The 24,826-nt window shown below is 43.9% G+C and overlaps 1 pseudogene; it reads left to right on the plus strand.

Moving 5' to 3' along the window:
• Positions 1-6,638: 6,638 nt before the first annotated feature.
• Positions 6,639-24,826, plus strand: part of LOC127218009 (serine/threonine-protein phosphatase CPPED1-like) — a 30,882-nt pseudogene continuing 12,694 nt past the window's right edge.

The following is a 24,826-nucleotide window of genomic DNA, read 5'->3' on the forward strand; positions in this document are numbered from 1 at the left end:
TTATCTGTGTAATCACAGGGGCTGTGATTAGAGTAAGGAACTAGGAGTAAGGAAGATCTCCTAAGGAAGGAGAAAGAGAATGTATAGATAGAGAGAGATGGGGGTTGGGGGAGACTGGAAGGGGTGGATTAAATAGAGAGGGATGCAGGGAGGGAATATGGAGGAACAACTAGCACTGTGGGACCACTTGAGGGGTCATATGGAAACCTACTACAGTAGAAGCTTCTTAAAATATATGGTATATATGAAAGAAATTTAGATGGAGTCTCAAAATAGCAAAGAAGACAATACCCCTATTAGACATCTTTTGCCACCAAATAAAATATCCAGTTCCAGAATTGTTATGAGATAAGGTTTTTCCTGCCGACCTGGACCCATCGTGGCACCAGCCCCAATTACACACAGAGACTCTGTCTTAGATATAATGCTGTTGGCCAGGTACTATTTCTTAACAGCAAGCTCTGTCTTAATTCTATCTAATATATATCTAATTGGGTTATATCTAATGCTGGGTTGTTGACCAAAGGGCCCCCATGGAAACCCCAGAACTACTTAGGTTATTGTCTTTGTTAGGATTTCTATTGCTGTGCAAAGATATCATGACCATGGCAACTCTTAATAAGGAAAACATTTATTTGGGACTGGCTTACAGTTTCAGATGTTTAGTTCATTACCATTGTGGCAGGGAGTGTGGCAAAATGCAGGCAGATGTGGCACTGGAGAAATAGCCAAGAGTTTTGCATCTGGATCATCAAGCAGGCACTGGGCCTGGCTTGAGTTTCTGAAACCTTAAAGCCCACCCCCAGTGATATGCCCCCTCCAACAAGTCCTCACCTCCAATAATGCTACTCCCTATGAGTCTATGGGGACCATTTTCATTCAAATCACCACATTCTACTCCCTGGATCCCATAGGCTTATAGTCATATCATAATGCAAAATGCATTTAGTCAAACTTCAAAAGTCCCCATAGTCTATATAACAGTCTTGACTCTGTTTAAAAATCCAAAGTCTCTTAAATATTATCACCTATTAAATCAAAATGAAAAGATCACATACTTTCAACATATGATGATGGCACAGGATATATACTACCATTCCAAAGAGAAGGAAAAAGAGCATGAGTGAAGAGATACTGGACCAAAGCAAGACCAAATATCAGCTGGGCAAACTCCAAAACTTTGCCTTCTCCATGTCTGTTGTCAAAAGCGCTCTTCAGATCTCCAACTCCATTCTACTTTGTTGACTGCAGCACACTTCTCTCTCTTTAGCTGGTTCCCCTCCCTGTTAGCAGCTTTCCTCAACATGTATCCTATGAATCTGGCATTTTTAATATCTTGGGTTTCCTCCAAGGCAATCCAGGCTTCAGCTTCACAGCTTCATGCAATGGCTACTCTGAGCCTCCATACAGAACACCCACTGACACATGCCTGGCCTCAACAGTTTTCCTTAGTCATGGAAGGAGTTTTCATAACTACTTTCTTGTATTCTTGACTCTAAAGCCAGAATTATGTGGCCATAGGTTGTTCATGCCTTTAATACCAACACTCAGGAGGCAGAGGCAGGTAGATCTCTGGGTTTGAGGCCAGCCTGGTCTGCAGATTGAGCTCTAGGGTAGTCAAGCTTAGACAGTGGGAGGAAACCCACCAAAACCACAAATGAAATGTGTGGTAAAATGCATTGAATAAGGAGGGCCATGTACCCTGGCCCAGCAAGCTGGGGTTTGTTGTTGTTGTTGTTGTTGTTGTTTTTATTTGTTTGTTTGCCTTCTGAGTTCTGGGATTAAAGAAATACACCACCATGCCCAGCCCTACACTTTTCTTTAATTCCTTTTCATAAGTTGGAAGCTTAGCTGGGGGGTGGGAGGGGGAACTTGGTCTGAGGTCACCACTCCCTGTTTACACGATCTGTCCCCCTTTTTCTCTCACAAAATATAGGTTGTGTATTTTCCTTGCTCAGCTTGCTCCCTTTCATTAGAGGTCTGCATAGGACTAACCACTAAAAGCACACAGCACAGTCAATACTAGGCTGCTTTGATTTCCTCTGCCAAAGATGTTAAATTTAGCTTCAGGCAGAATTTTTGGACAAGGGCACAAAACAGCCACATTCTTCACCAAAATATCACCAGAGCCATCTCTAGGGCACATACTAAAATTCTTCTGCTCTGGCCCCTCTTGAGCACAGGGGGCTCCCCAGTCTAAATCTCCCTCAGCAGCACTGTTTCCCACACCCCTTAGAGTACTCAACTGCTTTTCCAACCCACAGTCTCAGTGTGTTCCCATATTCCTCCAAACAAACACATGATCAGGCCTTTACTGAAATACCCCAGTCTTTGGTATCAACCTCTGTCTTAGGGTTTCTATTGCTGTGAAAGGATGCATGACCATGCAGACCAAGCATTCAAACCTATGAGCCACTGAAGGCCATTCCTATTCAAACCACTACAGCTGTTGCCAAGGCTGCTGGTGGCTGTCCACAAACTGATAAGGTTCTATTTCTGAAGACAATTGCACATGTCACTGAACACAGAGAAGTCAAATGGGGAGTGCCTAAAACAGAGCCTTCATCCCTACTGGCTAGTGTTCATGGTAAACACCAACCCAGTCCCCAAACCTCTAATAATCAGTGATGGGCTGCCTGTATGAAATGCTGGTGCAATAGTGGCACCAATGTTGCAGGATTTGAGGCCCATTACACAAGATTGAGCCCAGGTCTAACAATCTTCGGGTGAATAAAGCCTGAAACAAGATAGGCCATGAGCCTAGAAGAAAACCAAACACTATTGTTCTGCTGAAGGAACATTGGAAAAACTAGCTGCTAATTACATTCTGCAATAGCTGTAGATCTCTCTCAGCCACCATCTAGAGAAGCTTCCTCCTGTGGCAGATGGGTCTATTATAGAAACCCACAACAGGGGTTCAGAGAGTAAGAGACTTTGGAACACTGGGTCCTAAATGGGATGTCTTCATCAGTCCCCTCTCCCTCAGGGCTTCAAGGGAACTATGTGGAAGAGGAGACAGGAAGATGGATAAGGAGCCAGAGGAGATGGATAAGGAAAATGGCTTTCAGACCCAAAGTGGAGAATGCACATCTGAGCTGACAAAGACTGACAGCATGCACAGGGCCTGCATGGTCCAAGCCAGATGTCACCCTAGTACTAAGAGAGGGATGGGTAGACAGAAATCCCTATCCTTAACCCAGAAGCTATTCCCAGTTGATAATCACTTGCAGAAGAAACATTAGTTTTCTCTAGTGGAGTTTCATTGGGCATATAAACACACTTAAAGGCAAGCCCATGCCCAGCAGTAGATGTCCAACATAAAACAAATTCAGTGGTTTTATTAGAGTTCTCTAGAGTAACAGAACTTATAGAATGAATTACCCCCTCCGTGTGTGTGTGTGTGTGTGTGAGTGTGTGTGTGTGTGTTTTGTGGGTTTTTTTGTGCCTTTTAAATTTCTGGTTCATTTGTTTTTATTTGTCTTTTTAATTTTTAAATAAACAGAAAAAGAAAGCATGGAGGAAGATGGTGGGAAGGTGGAACATTTCTGTGAGGAAATAAGAGATGGGAACTGTGATCAGAATATGTTTTGAAAAAAAATCAGTAAAGAAAATGGAAGTGCCTTAATCGTTTTCTAGAAAAAATACAAATAAATTTAAAAGTGAGTGGAGATATTCTGTACATCACAAGGTCATAAAGTTTAAGGCCATGGCTCAGGCTGGCTGGAGGCTCAACAGGTCCTAGGACAGGCTGCTGGTCAGCCTGCTTCAAATCCTGATGGCCCTCTGGTTGAGCTGCCTTGTCCACTGTGGGCCAGGCTTGGGACAGTGCCTGACATGTCAGGACTTTAGGGTGGCCATCCCTGAGCAGTGTACATTCCCCAACAGAGTGACAGGAGGAGGTAGCCAGGCTGGCAGTGATCCACAAGTATTGTAAGGAACCTTCATCAGTGGAACACTGAGCTAGCAGGTTAGTCACAAAAAGAGGGGGAACTCAGCAACACAGGTGCACATTATCTGGGTTCAGTGAAGAAGACATTTGCAAGTTCCCAGTACTTGCCAACCTGGATTCAGAACAAGTTAAACCAGACCACTCAATGATAAGTGAAATCCCAAGCGCTATCACTAGAGCCCCCTCCTGGTCTCTGTGCCAGGCAGGACCTACTGTTTCTCCTGAGGACAATTAGCTGTGCATAGACTGAAGCCTCAACTGTGCTGTGTGGGTCCTCCAGACTCCCCCAGCAAGTTCAGTAAAGGTGAAGTGGCTGGATTCAGCTGCCTGAGTGACCTCTGAAGCTTCTATAATAAGCCCTAGGATCTTGGCAAAAGCTCTCTCTCTCTCTCTCTCCCTCTCTCTCTCGCCCTGTCCCCCCTCCCTCCCCTTTTAGATCCTCTCCTTGGCCTCCCCTCCCCTCTCCCTCTCGTTCCCCTCTTTCCCCCTCTCTTTCCCCATCTCTCCCTTTTCTCCCTCCCTCTCTCCTCCTCCCTTCCCCCTTTTCCTCTTCTCAGCCTCTCTCCTCTCTTGCCTATCCCATACTTCCCTGCTCTCTGCTTTCCCTTCCGGTTTTAATCCCCCTCCACCTCTCCCTTACCAGGCCCTTTCTGAAAGAAGAGGGGAGGAAAGGAGAATGACACATAATTCCCAACCCCTCATAATTACTCAGAATTAGACTCCATGAATCCTTAGAGACAGTTTATCTATAAAACATGGATGTACCTGGAAGCCTTTGACATTTTATGTGCCCCTCCTACCCTTTGTGCCTGGGGGTCTTTTAACCCAAGGCCTGCTAAGCACCTATGGTGGTTTGAATAAGAATAGCCCCCATTGGTCATAGATTTGAATGCTTGGTCTGTAGCAGTTCACACTCTTAGGAGGACTTGTGTCCCTGGGGATCCACTTTGGAGTTTCAAATACTTGAACCAAGGCGAGGCCCAGAGCCTGTCTGCCTGCTACCTGCAGATCTGGATGTAGCACTCTCAGCTAGCCACCAGCACCACATCTGCCTGGTGCTGCCATGCTCTCTGCCATGCCGATAATAGACTGGACCTCTGAACTGTGAGCCAGCCCCAGTTAAATGTTTTCTTTTTAAGAATTGCCGTGGTCATGGTGTCTCTTCCCAACAGTAAGATGACATCTTATCAGGAGAGTTGCACTTTTCCTCTTATTTATTTCCTTAGGGTCATGCATGAAGAAAGCATTCCAGGGACTCTGAAATTCTGACTTAAACACTAAAAATGCAGCTCACAGTGAATGGCATGAAAGTGGACACAAAGACAAGCATATCGATCTATCCTTACTGTGCCCCCTTAGTGGCGCCTCAGATCTCAGAAACATCATCAGGCCAGGAGCGAAGAGGAAGTATAGACACTGTGAGGCACAGCATCCAGGATGGGGAGCTCACCTGGGCCCTCCAGAGCAGCTGTCATTTCTGCAACTCCGTTTCCTTAATTCTGCCATGAGTTCTCCCTGTTCCCACTTCATACATGCTGCATTTGCGACTGAATTTCTCCATTTCTGCATTTCAGCCTGTCACTTGGGTACTTCTTGGGGCTTTTTCTAGGTGTAAGGTTCTATGGGCTGTGCAGATGCCTTGGACTCCATGTGTAATGCCCCCACAGCAGTGGCATGAATACAGCAGGGACTCTCAATGCCACATGCTTGTGGGTCTCTTCGTATTTAGGAAGTGGGCTTGCTCTTTCCCATCGTTTTTCTCATGCGTGAGGATTGCTACCTCTTTGGGGTCTAATGATCCTTTCACAAGGGTTGCCTAAGATCATGGAAGAACACAGATATTTACATTATAATATATAATAGTAGCAAAAATTACAGTTATGAAGTAGCAATGAAAATAATTTTATGGTGGGTTGCTGCAGTATGAGGAACTGTATTGAAGAGTCACAGCATTAGGAGGGTTGAGAACCACCATCTACACTATCTCTAGCAGCTGTGTAACGTTGTGTCCTCACCCTGCTTTCCTTTTCTCATTAACTCCTCCTGACATCACAAGCAGGTGGAGTGCACAGTGTTAATTTACCTAACCCACGATTCAATGCCCCAATTTAGAGGGAAGGACTCATGCTTATCCCTGTCACCCCTAAATTGGTGCTTCACATAGTTGACTCTTAGTAAATACTTGTTGAGTAAATTCACATAGAGAGGCTCTGAAGAACAGATGTGGAATTGAATTGGTCATTTCAAAATCCATTTATTAAAGCTTTAATACATTATTGCAGGAAGTCGGAAGCCAACAATCTGAGAAGAAGGGTGCTGCTTGCCCCACACATTTCCAACTCTCTATCCAAATAATCATTTCCATTCTGAGTCCTGCAGGCCGGAGTGGGAGGGAGGATGTGCTGAGCGCTTAGATGCTGAGCCTCTGTATGCCTTGTTGAGCTGCTGAAGGAATACAAAACGCCTCTTCCATGCTGGGACACTTGGCACATTGATTACCACCTCCCCCACTCCTTAGGTTCTGATGATTCTGCAAGGCCAGATAAATACCTGTGTGAAGCCCTTGTTCAAAACTGGTCCACATAGATAGCATGGGAGGGCCAGATGCATACCGAAGCAGCTGAAATTGCTTTTGTGCTATCTGATCTCACAGGTGACCACAGAGACATGAACCTCTCAGGCAGCCGAAATGAGCAGCAAGTGTCCCACTGTAAGGAGCAGACAGGTACCTGCTTCACTCTCTTGCTTTCAGCAGACACCTACTTTTTGACAGTTCTAAGACAGTTATTCTCTCTTCTGCCTATTTCATGTGAATAAATGGGTAAAAGGCTTAGAGCCCTCTCACGTGATCCCCCTTCATTTTCTAGGAACTCCCCTGGCGTAAAGAACAGACCAAGGACCTGCAGCAAGTACTAAGAGGCTGTTGACCAAGACATTCCACTGGTGCTGGTCAGTGGCAACCATGATATAGGCAATGTCCCCCCAGCCCAGACTATAGAGGACTTCTGCCAGACGTGGGGGAGATGACTACTTCAGCTTCTGGGTAGGGGGCGTCCTGTTCATGGTGCTCAATTCCCAATTCTTCTATGATGCCTCCAAGTGCCCTGCACTGAAGCAGGCCCAGGACCAGTGGCTGGACCAACAGCTGAGCATCGCAGGGCAGCAGAGGTGCCAGCATGTCATTGTCTTCCAGCACATCCCGCTGTTCCTGAAGAGCATAGATGAAGATGATGACTACTTCAACCTCACCAAGGCCGTGCGGAAGGAGCTGGCAGACAGGTTCACTAGAGCAGGTAATGTCTGGGGTCTGGGTGTGCCCATTGCTTTCTGTCACCTGGCAAAGTGAAGAAGGTCAGAGCTTTGGATAGGACTGGTTCTCATCCCACTCATTACTCACTAGTAGCATGGCTGTGGATAAGCTGCAAAATCTTCCTGTCCCCAGTTTCCACTGGTATGCGTAGGATGGTTATGAATAGTTGTTATCCTAGGAAATATTAGGATGGACCTGCCAAGCACTAACCCTGACATAAATGCCCACATTTGAGGATGAATGTCTTGGAGGTCAGGGATCTTAGCAGAAGAGCCCAAAATGCAATCACATGTACCTTGGGAGGTGTGAAGAGCTGTGGAGGCGCTCCTTCATCTCTGTGGGAAGTATGAACTGTCTCAAGGACAGATAAGCCTTACCAGAAGTGGGCATCCTACCAACTGTCCTCATGTGTCATTCAAGAAGCCTTGGCTTCAGTATATCGGCCCTGGGACTTTCATGGGTTCTCCTGTACTGGAGTACATTATGGTTCCTTCCTGATATAGACTTGTAACTTATTTGTGTGATCTACAAGTATGCAATCAAAAATGAAGATGCCCTGTTTTTAAAGGTAAGTCTTAGCTGCTGACTCTCTCGTGCTAGAATGCCACCTCCCCCACTCCCTTAGATCTACTCCCAGGAGTCTCTAAAGAAATGGAGTGCTCCTGGGTGGTTCGCCCTAAGTAATCAACGGTTGTCAGGACTGTGATAGCTGCATGTGTCCTGTTCCCCCTCTCAGACTGTCCACAGCTTATTTGTATAAAACATTTGTAATATGTGAATTCTTTCATTTAGTTGTTATGGGAAGAAGCAAGGAAGGAGGTATCTCACCCAAAAAGCCAAAATTTATTAGATTAAAAAGAAGAAAAACAACAACAACAAAAACCCACTACTCTTTTATTCATCCTCCAGTGTTCAGTGTGTCTTGATTTACTTGTGAAAGTCCAATAGGCCCCTTCTGTGCTTCTGAGAATTTTTACAAAAAGCTTTCATAATGAGAGACATTTTCCAACTGTTCCATGGAGCTGAGGTTGGGAAACTTCTACTAAAGGGCTTTGAAATTTTATTCCATGCTTGAGTTGGTGTGGAAAATATTTTTGATGCCAAGAGCTATAGTGCCGGGATGGCATCCACTCCACCATGGAGACTGTTTTTGCAACAGTGAATCAAGCCAGTGGAATATTCAGTGGCACTGAAACCAGTCCTTTCACAACAAATAACAACTGATGCAAACACAGTCCCCTTCCTGCTCTCTGTTCTTCATTCTGTCAACATTCTCAAGTGGCATGTGGGTCTGGGCTGCCCATCCCAGGACAGGGCACATGCTATGTGTGAGAATGCCCCGATGCTGAGTACCCACAGTGTTAACAGGGCACCCTTGGAGAAAATGTGGTAACTGGCCACCCAGGGCACACAGGGCCTTGCATGTGGGATATAGCAGCTCTAATAGGCTCTGGAACCAGGTTTCTTGTTAGCACATCCACCCAGGGATGTGTATGCCTCTAAGGTGGATCTCACAGCTCCATCTTGCAAAGGTTGGTATCTACAGCCAGGAGACTGGTCGGTGCCGCTCAGCAGGACAGTCCCTGGCCATGGAGCCCTTGCCATAGGCAGAGCTAAATGGGAAGCCAAATTATAATCTGAAAGTTGCTTTGTAAGCATATGGCAGAGCAAGAGTTCACCTTCCTTTTCTATTCTTGGTGGGTATCAGACCCTGGCATCCTGAGGGCTCTGAGTCCAAGACTGTAGCAAGACTGTGTTCATTTGTGGGGCCTCCTTCATATTGAAGCAGCTACATAGCCAGGCCCTCAGTACCCCTCTCCTACCCCAGCACAAGGTCCAGCTCCTCAGCTTGCTCTTCCCAGAAGTCCCTGCCCTTTTGCCCGCCTGCCTCCATGTCACATGGCAAAGCCCACTCAGTGTTCACCTTTTACATATAATGCTTCTTTCCCACAAGTTCTTTGTTAGTGTTTCCTTGATCCCAGAGCTTCATAAAGTGGTTTTGCAAGTGTTGGCATGCCTGTGTCTTCAGTAGACTGTTGGCTCCTTGGAGGTAAAGGTGGTGTCCATGTGTTTCTTGCCTTCAGGAGGTCTGGCTCAGGTGCCATCTCACAGTGAGGTATTAGTGGTGTGGACAGAGTGCAGGAAGTAAAGTCTTCCAACTCAATCCAACCCTCAGTGGCCAACTCACAGAGCACAGTGGGTGTCCAGGACATACCCTGGGACAAGCACATACACAAAAGACTCCCGCTCAGATTGTCTGCCCACATCATGTGTCCTCCACATCACAGGGCCATTGCCTTTGTCACTCTGCCCTGATTCACTGGCCTGTCTTTGAAGGTCACTCAGCAATCTGTTCTCCTGAAACCCTGCTTTGGCCCATGACACCTTCTGGGGTAAGGAGATACCTCTCCTTGGCCACTAGTCTTAGGATCTTCTAAGCAGACCTACTTCACCAGGGAAGACTAGAGAGATGGGAGCCCTTCCTGCTCATCAGTGGAATTCCATGGCATGCTAAGCCAGGCCCTGTCAGACAGATAACAAACACAGGCAACAACCCATGGCTGCTGGGTTGGGAGGCTTGGTAATAGATTGTGGCAGGGTCAGTGGGGGTTGGGGGGGATGCCACTGACTGATCCTGGTTGTCAACAGTGGCTGAAGCCACAGCAATAGAACTTGGGCTCATTTTTGCAAAGCCAAAAGTTCAGTGATATTTCGTAAAATTCATTAACTTAAAGACCTTGATAAAGCTGAGGTGATGGTGGCAGGTAGTATTTAATGTTGCCTCTAGCTTTTGTCCCCCACAGCAATATTATTTCCTAATACTATTTCAGTCTCATTTTTCTGCTTGTGCTAAAATGCCAGTGCTCAAAAATATGTCAGAAGCTCATCAGATGATCAGGGTAGCTTTTAATTACGATAATTGTGTTGTTATAAAATATCCTTTTAAAGAACACATCCCTCCCCAAGCCACTGTGGAGATAAAACCCTGCTTCCTTCCAGCAAGTTTAATGAATAATTCTGAATCATTGTGTGGGATGAATAAATGATTTAATAATGAGCATCAACAATCATCTCCCATTGTTGCATTAATTTTTGTAAATGGGATGAGGTAAAGTGAGGAGGAAGGGCTGTCACCATACAATAGACCACCATTTGTGTAGGAATGTGCTCTGTGATCCCAAAACCAAGAGCTTCCAACCTCAGGTTTCCCTAGAAACGGATGCTTCCTATTTCTACTTTTGAAGTCAATAAGGTTGGGGGGCAATTCTTTGTGTGAGTACAAAAACATTGTCAATAACTAGCAGAAATAAACAGATATCAGGGCAGGACAGATGCACAAATGAGAAGCAACACCGGTTATTTTCTGTCTTCCTTTGCTCTGCCTGAGGATAATCAATTTCATCATATCCAACGGATGTAGAAATTGCTTTTCCCCTTAATTCACCTGCTACCTCGTTGGAGTTGCAAAGACAGATCTTAGATAATGAAATCGGGCAGAAGCTGGACATCATCTTGTTCCTCAGGCTTTTCTCCACAGAAGGTTAACATGTGACCCAGTTAACATGGATGCAGTTTAAGAATTCAATCTTCAAACAAACAAACAAACAAAAACAGAACACTGGCTTTTTAGCTGCCCATGTTTCCCTTTAAATGTCTTGATAGCTTTTCTTTCCCCTCATTCTCAGCACAGAGCTTAAGGACTGTGTAATGAAGAATTTGGAGCACATTTGGCAATTATGATAAATTCCAACAAGTTGATCTTTCCTGCAAAAAGTTAAGGGGGTAATTTCACAGGCTAGTTTCATCTCTAGCATTTGTGTGCTTTTTAACAAAGAAACAGAAAGCAATGGTGGGCTCTTAGCCTTTGGTTTTGGTTTTAGGATTTCAAGTTTTTAAAGAATGAAGAGGTCAAATTTCCAGGGCCATACTATAGGAAGATGAGAGAATGTCAGGTCTCCTCTGTCTCACCGTTGTACTGAAGCTGTTGATATCCCGATGCCACCAGGAAGTAAGGTCCCTGCTGTGTTCACAGGTGGAAATCCAGCCCTGAGCCGAGGTTGTTCCTTGGTAAATGATGGTATATTGGTGAGCAGGGACAGAGCCTAGCTGATTCATGTCGCTCTCTCAGCTGCATCACTGGTGATGTTCATAGAGCCTATAATGGTCAGCTGAGTTCTAGATGGAAAACCCACTGCCAAGAACACTGCTGCTTAAACTGGGCCATGCCAACATACCCATGGGCTATGCAGTATGGGCAACTAAATGTGGACTTGAGCAAACAGGAAAACATTTCTGAACTCACATTAATCAAGATTTAACTCAAAATCAAGCTCCCATCACAACTCAATTGGTGTTGTGTTGCACTGGAGTACACTGCATCATTGCAGCTTTAGTTCTGAACACTTAGCCAGGCAGTGGTGGAGCATGTCTTTAATCTACAGAGTGAGTTCCAGGACATCCAGGGCTATGCAGAGAAGCCCTGACTCAAAAAAATCAAAGACAAAAAAGAGTAGCTGAATATTTAATGTGTGCATTTAGTGCATTTAGTACTATACAGGCTAATTTCATCTCTAGCATTCAACACTGGCAAATGCTACTACCTGCTAGATTATTATATGTTATGAACTGCAGGGCATTTTTAAATGTACACACAAAGTGTTCTGCTCTTGTAGAAACATAATAGCTTAATTGCAGAAAACAAGATGATCGTTTCCTACATTCATTCCTTAGCATGTAAGAACCAAATGAGTGTATCTTTGGATGATGTTATGCAAGCATGTTTTATTTTAAAAGCCGTTGTTTGAGTTGCCTTTAAAATATGTTAATGGTTTTGGGTTGCTATTAGAACAGAATTTATAATAATTTCTAAAACATCCATAAAAGTGTGCTTCTGCCTTTTCATACTTCATATTTCTGTGTGTTGACATTCTTAGCATTGTAGTTACAAAATCAAAATATCCACTCTGCAAAGTGCTCTGTAGTATCAAATATATAGCCAATATTTAATTCTCTTTTTAAATTGTTGCTTTTTACTTTATGTGTACAGGTGTTTTGCCTGCATGTGTGTCTATATATCATGTGCATGCCTGGTGCCCATCAAGGCCAGAATGGTGTCAGACCCTCTGGAACTAGGGTTATAGATGGTTGTGAGCCATTCTGTAGGTGCTAGGAATGGAACCCAGGTCCTTTGGGAAGAGCAGCCAGTGCTCTTAACTGTTGAGCCATCTCTTCAGTCCCCTCCCCAAGATTTAACCCTTCAAGTAAAGATAAGGAAATACACCCATTTCATTATTATGTAGCTTTGCCCTCATATTTAATAAATGATAAATTACACACACACACACACATACACACACACACATATATATATATATATATATATATATATATATATATATGGATCGTGGTAAAATAACTGTGATTTTTTTCTCAGTGATTTTTTTATTTGCATGCCTATTTTATATTTCAGGGTATAAAAAGTTCTCGAGTGAAATGGTGTCATAAATAGAAAAAACATTAAGAAGCCCTAGCCTAGAGTACATGCCCATAGGCTTTTTCTTGAAAAATATTAATCTGTAAATATTCCATGTTTTACTGACCTGAGATCGTTATAGAACTATTCAGCAATGCTTTTGTAATATGGAATTGGCAAAACATAACATGTATACAACTGGTAATAGTCATGATCCAACTATTTTTAAACAATAGGTGGTAGGACTGCTTCTGTCTGCAAGACATGTTCCCTTGTAGCAGGCACTTTTGCTGCCTACGTTCTTGGGTAAACAGTATGCATGTCTAATCCCAGTGTGCTTCCTGAAACCTGCTATGGTAATGTAACTGACTCACTGTGGGGTTTGTCAACAGAGAACCTCCCTCTGGTTCTCAGTAGATTACATGCCTGGGGTGAGCCCAATATTGTGCCTGGGGCCTGTGCACAGGTTAGAGATGGGATAGGGAAGGCCCATAGTAACACTTAAATGCCTGATGGTTGATGTTTATTTTAACGTGTTCTAGAAAAATATAAGCAATTTTTAATAACTTCAACACAGATACTAAGTAAGAAAAATAGTACAGCTAGGATGCCAATAAGGGAAAAGTTACAAAAATGGTCCGGGGTGGCTTATGTGGGGCAGATGGGACAGGAGTGTAACAGGGCAGGTAAGCCCTAGGCCATGAGTTGGGACAGACCTTCAGCCTCATCCTCTGGTGACCCCTTAGCCAAGTGGCATCTCTTTATGCCTTACATTGTCTCTGTGAAACAAAGGTTCTAATCCTGACCTCACAGTTGGTGCATCAGATAAAATGAGGTGTGTCCTAGAAGTACTGGACACCATGCCTGTACCTAGTGAGTGCCCTGTAAAGAGCTGTTGGCCATGTGCCACCCTGAACTGAGGCTCCCCATTAACAAGAAGGGTGTTTCCTAACCCAAGTAAATGGCTTCCTTCTTTAGGGATCACCTGAAAGTGTCCAGGTAGAGAGCCAGGTGTGCTGCAAACATTGGCGAAGTCGGCTAGGGACAGAGCTGCCAACCCTGTGCATCATGCAAAAGCTACATCAAAGTCTTTCGGCTCCTGGGGTGTGGGGGGAAATTAGACTACTTTGAGCCTGAGGCTCTTTAGAACAGATAAGGAACGAGTGGTATCTTTAATTTTATAAAAAAGGATCACTAGTTTAGTAGGAGGAGAGCAACAAAACTAGATGACAAATTCCTTTGGAAGCTAAAAAATAGCTAATTAATTTAACAATTAACTATTTCTTAAAGCACACACTTCACCGTTGTCCTGGAAAACAACCTTTGGGTGCATAATTCTATAGTCAGAATTTCCAAATAAAGAAATCACCCCATAGAGCCGTCTGGAGTACATTTTAAAGAAGCTTACCTTGGTGGCTTTTCTTTTCAGCCAACTTTGTAAAAGACCAGACAAGTGTCCCTTCTAAACCCTCCACATGACCCCAAGCTTCTGGGGCCAGATCGACTTGGTGAATTTCACTCTCTTTAATTTGTCTTCTAGCATATAGTCATCCATTCATTTTTCTGGTCAGCTTTATGTTTTGGTCCATCCATTGTAAAACATCATACTTTATAGTCACTTCATGCCTGCATCTCCTACACCATAAACGATAAAAGACAAACTGCTGAAGCTACATCTGGTGTGAAGTGGTGGATTTCATTTCTCACTTTGGAGGTATCCTTAACAGTTGGGCTAATTAAAGTTAAAATCAAGTCCTGATGGTAAATATTTATAAATTGAGAATCTGGCGTGTGAATGTGTTCTACTGATTTCTAAAGTCAAGTCAGTCTGTATTCACTCAGCAAACAATGCAGGCTCCTCAATAGCCCAGAGGAATGAACAAAACAGGTAGAGGTTGCAGATCGTGTGTGTGTGTGTGTGTGTGTGTGTGTGTGTGTGTGTGTGTGTGTGTATGTGTGTGTGTGTGTGTAGGCCAGTGGTCAACTCTGAGGATTGTTACTTAGACGCCATCCCCCTTGGTCTGGATGCCAGCTATCCAGCAAGCCCTAGGGATCTCCCTGTCTCTACCTCCCAGTTCTGGGATTACAGAGGTGTACCACCACATCTGGATTTCTTTTAAAATGTGTATTCTGATGGTTGAACTCAGCTTCTCATTCTTGTACAGTAAGCACTTGACTGACTGAGCCATCCCTCCAGCCTTCAGATCATTCTTAAAGAGCAAGGTAAAAGTGTTGGTGCAAATTGCATTGCAACATTTCAGAGTGGAGCTTCTAAGCGCAGAAAGAAGCAGACTGGGTTTGTGAAGGAAGGGTACTCTATCTGCTCTTGAAGGGCGTGTTTTTAAATAGCCATTAGCATGCTTCTGAAATGTTCTGAATGTTCTGTAAAATCTGGCTATCCTAGTGTCTTAGTCCATTTTCTGTGCTATAACTGAACACCAAATACTGTCGTTTATAAGTAATAAAGGTTCTTTTGGCTCATAGTTCTGAAAGCTAGAAAGTTCAAGACCAGGAGGCCATATTTTCCAGTCCTTTTTACTGGTGAGGATTTCCTGTAGTCCTAAGGCTCTCACACAATGAGACCAGAGGAGACCAGCTTCCTGTCCCAGGTCTCTTATAAACCCACAAACCCACTGCATAGGGTGTCCACCCTTATGTGCCCATTCTCTTGATACATTACAATGAATATGAAAGCATACATAGCACGACTATTTTGTGGGGACATTTGACCCATAGTCCCTGTTTGAACAGAACACCCTAACTTCCTCTCCAATTAAAATTCCCCTGCATTACTGGATTCGCCTCCACTTCCCAGTAGCACAATCCAGGTCTGGGACTTTACTGTGCAGAATCACTTAGAATTGCTTGAATATTGCTGCAGAATTTTGTTTTACTTAAGTATTTATGGGGTCCATGAGATGGCTCAGTGGGTAGTGGCATTCATTACCAAGCCTGATGGCGTGTTCAGTCCTGGGAACCCACGTGATAAAAGGAGTGCATTGAATCCTCCAAGTTGTTGTCTGACTCCACACATATGCCATTGTGTCTGAACACATGGTGATAAACGTATAAAAAAAAATGTTTGCATATTGATGATGACCTTGGAGGTAAGATAACAGTTGGGCAGTATTCTCTTGGCTTAACACAGTCCTGGTTTGTGTGGTGGTTTGAATGAGAATATTGGCCTCCATAAGCTCATATATTTGAATGCTTGGACCCCAGTTGGTGGAACTGTTTAGGAAAGATTGGGAACTGTATCTTTGTTAGAGGAGGTGTGTCCCTAGAGGCAGGTTTTGAATTTCAAAGCCCACACCTTTCCCAGTTAGCTATCTCTGCCTCTTGCTTGTTAAGCACTTAGCTATTGCTCTAGCACTATGACTGCCTGCCTGTTGCCATGTTCCCTGCCATGGACTAACTGTCTGGAACCACAAACCTCAAATTAAACCATTTCTTTTGAGAGTTGCCTTGGCCATAATATCTTATCACAGCAACTGAAAAGTAAGACCGTCCTCCATGCAGATCCACATTCAAGGCTATGGTACAGGTGAAGAAACCAACCAAGACCTCAATAATTAGGAAAGGGGGGGTGCCCAAGCCTCATCTCCCTGTTGTACTGGCCTGCAAACTCAGGTCCTACAGGTTGAGTTCCATTGGGGTTGCAAAGCTGTGCAGCAGAGTGCTGGCCTCTAGTCTCTAGACCTGTGACTGTCTCTGACTGGTACACATCAGTGCAAATTGTGCTGTTAAATGTTGTCTTTCTCATTTTCATCAATCTCATTATTATTACTGAGAAACAGCTGAAATAGCTTAACATTAGAAAAAGTGAGCCTTACGGAACACATTTTCTTCTTGGTACCTTTAGCATAATGATATTAATATTGGGTAGGGCCTTGTCATTGATACTATCTCTCTCTGCTGACTGCTGGAGGATCCTCCTGTCCCTGCAATGGCCTCACCCTCTCTCCAGTGAAGAGTTAAATTCACGGGGTAACCAGGCTCCTTGAGGATCATTTTTAATGTGCATGTTTAAAACAATGATTAAAATATTACTAGTGCATGTTTAAAACAATGATTAAAATATTACTAGTGCCATTTTGAATTTATACATGTAAGAACACCCTAAAGTAAACTTTCCAGGAGGGAAGTAGCAAGGTTGATCCTGTGTGGATCTGTTTAAATACCCAGAGGGTGTTAATGAGTTACCTTAGTGTCCATGGCCAGCAGGAGTGGGGAAGGAGGCACAGCTATGTAGGACAGCCCCCATAAGCTCTGCTACCAGGGCCTCTGTGGGGGAAGGAGCTGGTCGCCGAGCCAGGAAGCTTAACACATGAGTGTTGTAAAGACTCTGTGCTGAAAGAGGCTCTAGAATATCACACAGGGCCTGAATTGTGAGTACTCCCTTGTGGGCTCAGCAAGCAGCCCCCACCCCACACATACACATTGAGCCTCCCTCTTTCTCCCCTCACCTTGAACATATGAGCAAGCTGTGCTGTTGATGGTCTTTGTTGAAATGGAGGGATCCAGGATCCTAGCCCCCACAACGCCTTGGGGACATAAATCCTGGTGGGCACATTTGCTGATAACTATGAACCCCAGGAAAAGGTCCCTTGAAATGGGAACTATGGCTCCAGAAAAGAGGAATAAAATTAAAAGAATTTAAAATGAGACATCTTGAGAGACAAGTGTATCTGTGTCAGTTTCCTTATATCAGTTATGGCAGACACTGGCAAAAGCAATTTAAAGGAGAAAAGGCTCTTGGGTTAAGGGGGAGGGTGTGGGGCAGCTGGCCATATCCTATCCAGTCAGGAAGCAGAGTGATGAGTGAATGCTACTTGGTTTCCTTTCTCCCCTCCACACAGTCTAGCATCTCAGGTGGAGACTGGTGCTACCCACAGTGCACAGGTCTTGCCAGCTCAACTGGTACAATTAAGATAATCCCCTACAGCAGATAATCCCACCACAGAGTTCTCCCAGGTGACTCAGGCATGTGTTAGGTTGAGAACACTAACCATCAAATTGTCTTTGGTAAGATGTCCCTGCAAATGTACCATCTCAGAGTGAGCAGAGGAGTGGGGAAAGTGTTGCTTGATTACCCTGGCCTAAATTGTCTGAAAAAGATTCATTGATAGCATCTTACACTTGATCTCTGAATCTTGACATTAGCATAGTTGAAGGTTGTTTTTATGAGTTTGTCAATAATCCAGTCATTGGCATCTCTGGAAGGTATGTGTTTGTATACACATGAATGCATGTCTTCATTCTACCAGAGCCACTCTGGTTATGTCATCTCCAGTTTCAATAATGTGTGAAGCCCTGCATCTTTCGTGTCCTGTCATAATTGATGGTTGTACAGGCTTGAGGGGAAGGTGATGAACATCTTGGTTGGTAAACAGTTTAGCGGTTAACATTTTCTTGTTAATAAAAAGTAACACAAAGCATTATTTCATGTCCTCAAAAAATGTTCTTCAAGGGTCCTCTGTGTTACACATGTTCATGTTCCTTTAACTGTTTTGCCATTGTTGTACATTTAGGATGCTTCCACCTATTCTGGGTGATGAGTGCTGCTGCTATGAACTTCTCTGAGCACATACAGGCCTAAATCTTGGGATGTTTGCGTATGTCCTGTTTACGGAGCCAATGCCTGAAGGTGGCCTTGGTGTGACTGTAGCCTTTGTTGTAGACACTCTGCATCAGTCTGGAACTCCTGGCACTGCTATGTCATTGCTGTTTTGTCTTTATGCTTCTCAGCATGTGTCATGTGGTCTCTGGAAACTAGGGGGACTAAGGTAAATAAGCCCTCGGTCATTTTGAGAGGCTCCACAACCTAGTGTGAACTCAGGGAAGAGGCTGAATTGTCACCAAAATGGCACTTCATTGTGCTTTATATGAATGAGGTGCCATGTAACATTTTCAAAGATGCATACATTCCAGAACATTAAATCACATGAAATCTCTCTCAAACATTTATTTTTTTTTTTTTTAAGAGTAAAACTTTTCAGATCTGGTTTTCTGTCCCTTTGGTGGATGGCAAATTCCTTTTATCTGTAGTCATCAGCCTTGAAGAACTTCTGATTGCTCCTGGATGTAGCCCCTTCCCAGAGCCCTCTCCATGAGAATGCTTCTCCCCTGTGAGTCACACTTGAAGGATGAAGGATGTGTGGGCTTCTTGCAGTGTGAACCATGTGGTTCTCTTACCATGTGAGGTGCCTGGCTCCTGTAGCTTCTGGGTGACTAACGTGTTGGTAAACGTTCTTGCTGCTTGTTTTCTTTTCCACTCCCTGGCCTCACAGCTGAAGACCCTGTGCCTTTAATTCAGAGGGTCATTAGTGTGGAGGCGGTGTGGCCTGTGCTGTCTATCCTTGAAGAGAAGAGTACTTTCATGTGATGATTCCACCGTTGGCAGGGGTGCTTTGAGGTCCAGTTCCTGGTTCTTCAGTCAGGTAATGGACTGGTCATTATTTTTCTTCCCAGAAGTTTTTCACTTGAACTTTATTGAAAAGATATTTAATTTTTATTTGTATATATTAGCTGTGCAAAGAATGGGCTTTGTTCTGACCTTTCCATATGTGCAGTGCACTTTTAATGTTTAACGCCCTCTTATCACCCTCTTTTAGCTTCATGCCCCCTCTTCTGCTTCCAAGTCCCCATAATAGTCCCTGTTTTTTGCTTTTGTCTCCTCCCCCAGATTTCATGTATAAGAGTGTAGGCAAAATACTCTGTCCCACCAACCAGCTCCCAAATAACCACATTGAGACTTCTTATTAATTATAAATGATCAGCCAATAGCTCAGACTTGTTTCTAACTAGCTCTTACAGCTTAAATTTACCCATATTTCTTATCTGTATACAACCACATGGCTCAGCACCTTTTTACAACATGGCAGATTCATCTCCTGGTGACTCCACCCTTCTTCATCCCTGTGCTCCCTTTTTTCCCTGTCCACAGGTCTCGTCCAACCACTTCCTGCCTGGCTATTGGCCATGAGTTCGTTATTAAACCAATGAGAACAAAACATCTTCACAGGGTATAAAAATGCTAGTCCATGGTATAAAAGAAAACATACTTGTCTTTTTGTATGTCTGGCTTATTTCACTTAACATGATGATCACTACTTCCATCCATTTTGCTACAAGGAACATGGTTTGTTCTTTGAGACCAAATAGATATACACGGTGTATATGTACCATATTTTCTTTATCCAGTCATCCTTTAATGGATATATGGGCATCAAAGTCTAGACATTGTGAAGAGTGACATGATAACATGTGTGCTGATATCACTATTGTGTGCCGAGTTGGATCCCTTCATATGTAGTTCAGGAATGTTTTAGCCAGGTCATGTTGTACTCCTGTTTTTAGTGTTTTTAGAGACCTCTATGACAACTTCAATAGCGACTAACAAGTTTGTGCTTCCACAAGCAAAATACAGGTTCCTTTTCCCTGAAAATCCTCACCAGTCTTGTGCAGGCCACTGGACAACCCCCACCAGCCTAAGTTCTAGACAGGCCTGGGGCTAAAGCTGGGAGATTCAGGAATGAAGGATACTTTGCTCTAAGTATAGTATTCCTATTTCACAAACAGTGAGAGAGCTTGTAGCATGCTGTCTGTGAGTGGCAGCCATATGAATGATTTGATACTTTACTTTTTGTGTTCCTCTCTTTTAAAACAAAAACAAACGTTTTAAGGGAAGATGGCTATGTTCAGTCCACCAGGATGTCCTTTATTGTAACGAGTACGGTTTTTCCACCCCGCCGCCACTCTTGTCCTGCCGCCGCGCCTGCCCCAATTAACACACTGAGACTCTGTATTAAATATAATTTTGTTGGCCCAGTATTAGTTTCTTATCGGCTAGCTCTGTCTTAAGTATTAACCCATTTCTGCTGATCTATGTATTTCTCTTACCGGGGAGCTGGCCAGCATACTGCTTTCTCCAGACTCTCCATCTTGACTCTCTCTTCCTACTTCCTCTTTCCTCCTTGTCTCCTAGTCCCTCCTATCTCCTTTCCTATTGGCCAACAGTGCTTTATTCATTAACCAGCATGAGAAACATTTACAGAATGACATCTCCCCATCACTTTATCTTAAGTTCTTCCTCATACAGTCCTGGTTTTGTCCAGGGCGCGCACACACACACACACACACACACACACACACACACACACACACACACAATCTTATGATGAAGTTGGCAAACTATGTTTATAAAGAGCCAGACAGTGCTGATTTGGGCTCTGTAGAGTTACAAGCAAAACTGGAGCAAACACATGGGTTCTTACAGAAGGCTACACACAACCAGAAGGAAACATAAGAATTCTTCACTCATAGGCCATAAGAGAAACAGTGGGTGATAATAGGTGACCACTGATGCTTTATCTGAGAGCAGTACTTACCCACTCATCAGTTTTCTTCCAGAAACTGCAAGGGTCACCTTTCTCACACCTCATGTCCTCTACCACAGGGAAATCAGAAATCTTTGTTTTTTGTTTGAGTTTTGACAACTCACACTCTGCCTCCATAATGTATTGTCTATTCCTCACTTCCTGAATGTGGCTGGAGATGACAGCCACTGCATCTGTGTCTTTCCTACTCCAATAAGGAACCAGCATGGAGCTTGGACTGGAGTCTGGGTTCTGCTGAACATTAGGCACCTGGGAAGGCAGCTCCAGTAACCTCAGAGCCATTGGCAGACTCTGAATCATAAAACTCCAACCCAACCAGGCAATTTCTGGAACTCATAAGCACCTCCAAAGATAATCCTAAATTATGTTTACAACTTGTAATCCCAGAATGAGAGTTGCTGTTCTAACAAGTACAGAGCCCTGGGTTTCTTGGAGTTCTATGAAACAGGAAACTACACATTGCCTGGTTCAGAGGGAGAAGATTCATCCCCACATACAGAGGCTGTCTGTAGTTCATGGTAGCAAGGATCTAAGCAGACGCCTGTCCCACTCTCCCAGCACAGCTCTTCTCCAGAGCTGGACCCTCCTGAGCCAACTGAGCTGTTGTGAATATCCCAGGAAGACATCACCCAGAGGCAGGAAGGAACATTTTTTTTGGGGGGGAGGGTTTATTTCAGCTTATACTTCCAGGTCATAGTCCCATCACCAAGGGAAGTAATGTCAGGAACTCAAGGGAGGAACTTGGAGGCAGGAACTGAAGTAGAGGCATGGAGATAGCCGCTTCTCTGGGTTGATCCTTTTAAGGAACATTTTTTAAAAATTAAGTATTCCTAGAACCCTAACACTTCTCCCATCTTTCCCCATCCAGCTTTGAGTTTTTAGCCCTTTGGAGGCCATAGGAGGAGGGTTGCCACTGCAGCCTCCACCCTGGTTAAGTCCAACTGTCTTGGGCAGGCCTTTCTGAGAACAAAAGAAAGAGGAAAGGGAAGGCCATGGATATCTGGAGGCAGCTAACAGTGTCTTCAGGACAAAGAAGGAAAATCCCCCAAAGAATGAGCAGGGTCCTGAGGGTCTTAAGAGTACTTGCTGCTCTTGCAAAAGATTGCCAGCACCAACCATAGTTCACAACCATTTGTAACTCCAGTCCCAGGGGAATCCAAAACCCTCTTCTGGCTTCTGTGGGCACTGGACACCCACATGATGAACAGATATACATGCAGGGAAAACACCCATACACGTAAAAAAATTTTAATTATAATATTTTTAAGTTTGCCAAGCATTTGGAAAGGAAAGAAGCATCGGAGAGAGAGAGAGAGAGAGAGAGAGAGAGAGAGAGAGAGAGAGAGAGAGAGAGAGAGAGAGAGAGAGAGAGAGCACAGAGCAGGCAAAGGCCAGAGCTGCAGCATAGTCCTATTGGGTGAGGGCCAGCACTGAAGTACCAGTGACTGTAGCACAAGGAGATACTTGGGATGTCACAGAACAGGAGACATAAGGATCCTGGAAGTGGGGTGCCCTGAAAGCTTTCCTAGAATTGATATGGTTGGGTATTTGCATTTGGGGAGGTGACCTTGTTCAGACTTGTCCTTATTCACAGAGCCCCATTTTGTGCCTGGTTTGTTGAGGCTGCCACTTAGGCTGAAACACTCTCTGTAAACTCAACTGTGTCCTCAGGACCCAGTTCTAGAATTTAGCAAGCAAAGCTTCCATGAAGGTTTTGTTTGTTGGTCATTTCATCTTCATGCCCCCATAGCTCTTTTATGTTGTTGAAGACAAAAGCTACACTCCCAGAATAATAAAGCAGAAAAATAAACGGACCCTGGACCTTAATGAAACCTTCAAGCATTGCACCCACCTACCTGGATGACCCATTCACCTCTCTTAGGGCATTGACAGATCACAGCTACACATAAGACACAAGCTTTGGTTAAGACACTCTGGCCACTAACAGGTGACTGTCATCCTAGCACATGTAGAATCAAATGGGACATTAGACAGGCATTCACTATTGAAAACCTTAAGGTCCAGCCTCAAGGTTTTCACTCAGGGTCCAAAAAGAGATGCCACAATAAGCATAGGATCTAAATCTGAGGACTGTAGAAAAAGTCTTCTCACACCACGTTCATTCTATTCATGTGCTCTTGATTATTCTGTTTCCCCTCTAATAATCCTGTCCTGCTTCTAAATCCTCCATGTTTCTTTTTTTTCCTTCTTTTCTTTTTACATTTATGCTACTTTCTACCAGCTTCTCCCTCCAACCATTACTTTCCAGTGTTCTTCTTCTTACCCCCCCCAAAAAAAAACTCTCTTTCCCCAGAGGTTGGAAGCAAAGGACAAGAATTATAAAGTTAGCTTTTCATTTGTCAGGAGCACATTCCTAGGCTAAGTGATAAAAACAGAGCCATAGCCATGGCAAATGGCAACATAAGGTCCCAAGGCCATAGGAGCAAAACTGAGACCAGACAGAGAGGGGCACAGTGTCCAATGACAACTTTAAGACAGATCTATTGTTAGTATACTGGAAAGTGAAGAATAGGCATGCGTGAAGGTTAATGTGAGGTTAGCTTGGGACACTTTCCTATCTGCTGGCAGAGAGAATCCAGGACACTCTTGTTACCTATCTCTCTGAGAGGTATGGCTCAACAACTTTAGACATGCTGCAATTGTTGTCCTTGGCCATCTGTGAATGTCTCAGATGAGTTCTCTTTGCTTAGACACTAACACTGTCCAACTAACTGTCTGCCAAAGACGATAACTGCAGGGGGCATACTTCTAAGTTTATACAAAGATTTGGTTGAGGGGGTAAGGGTATTGTGATTACTTTCTTACCAGAATCACGTTGCTAGGCGGAGTCATCCATTATACCAATGCACAGGGGAAGTTGTGCCCAGTAAATGATTAATACACTGTGGAGTTTTGGGGTTGAATCTCACCATAGAAAGGGTGTGTCATGACTTCATAAGGAATGTATAGTAAGGAAATAAAGTAAATACTCCCACCACCCTATGTGTGGGCATCCTCCATTGAAAATGATCCCGGTGGGTTAGCACCATGATTCAGCTGTGTTCTCAATGCATAAGTCTGCATAACAGTTTATAGAGAGCATTCTGGGACTGAAGAGGAATCGATGAACTAGGAAGGGGACATTAGGATGACTCCCTCATTCCTCTTTCAAGCCACACTATGTGATGGGCATTTCAGTGTATAGGCCATCAGTGTGTTCAAGGAACTCCTAGTAGGAATTTGTCTTTCCACAAGTTTTTAAAACAGAAGTGGACTTAGCCAAGGTGCTCATATTTGATGGCTATAGTCTTTCCTGGCTCCAGGGAGAGACACTTGCTCCTGGCACATGGACCTTCCACATTCTACAGCACTGTTCCCTTAATGGCTCACAGCCACCTCTGTCTACCTCCCTCTAATGTTTTTGGATGGATTTCCAATTTGATACATGAACATTCCATCAGTCAAAACAATCTTTTTAATGAGCCTCTTGTCCTGACAGCTGTGTTTAAGACGGGGCATGGGAAGCGTAATAGAAGTATAGAAAATTGTTCATGGATTGAAGCTTTCATGCCTACCCCACACTCCATCTCTTTCCCAAGCCTGCTCTCTTCTTTTAAAAATACAGAGGACATTATGAATAGTGAGAAAGATGTAATTTATGCAAACGAAGAAAAAAGATCTCCTGATCAGATAGT

This window comes from Phodopus roborovskii, unplaced genomic scaffold (genome assembly GCF_943737965.1).
Source record: "Phodopus roborovskii unplaced genomic scaffold, PHOROB, whole genome shotgun sequence".
NCBI lineage: Eukaryota > Metazoa > Chordata > Mammalia > Rodentia > Cricetidae > Phodopus > Phodopus roborovskii.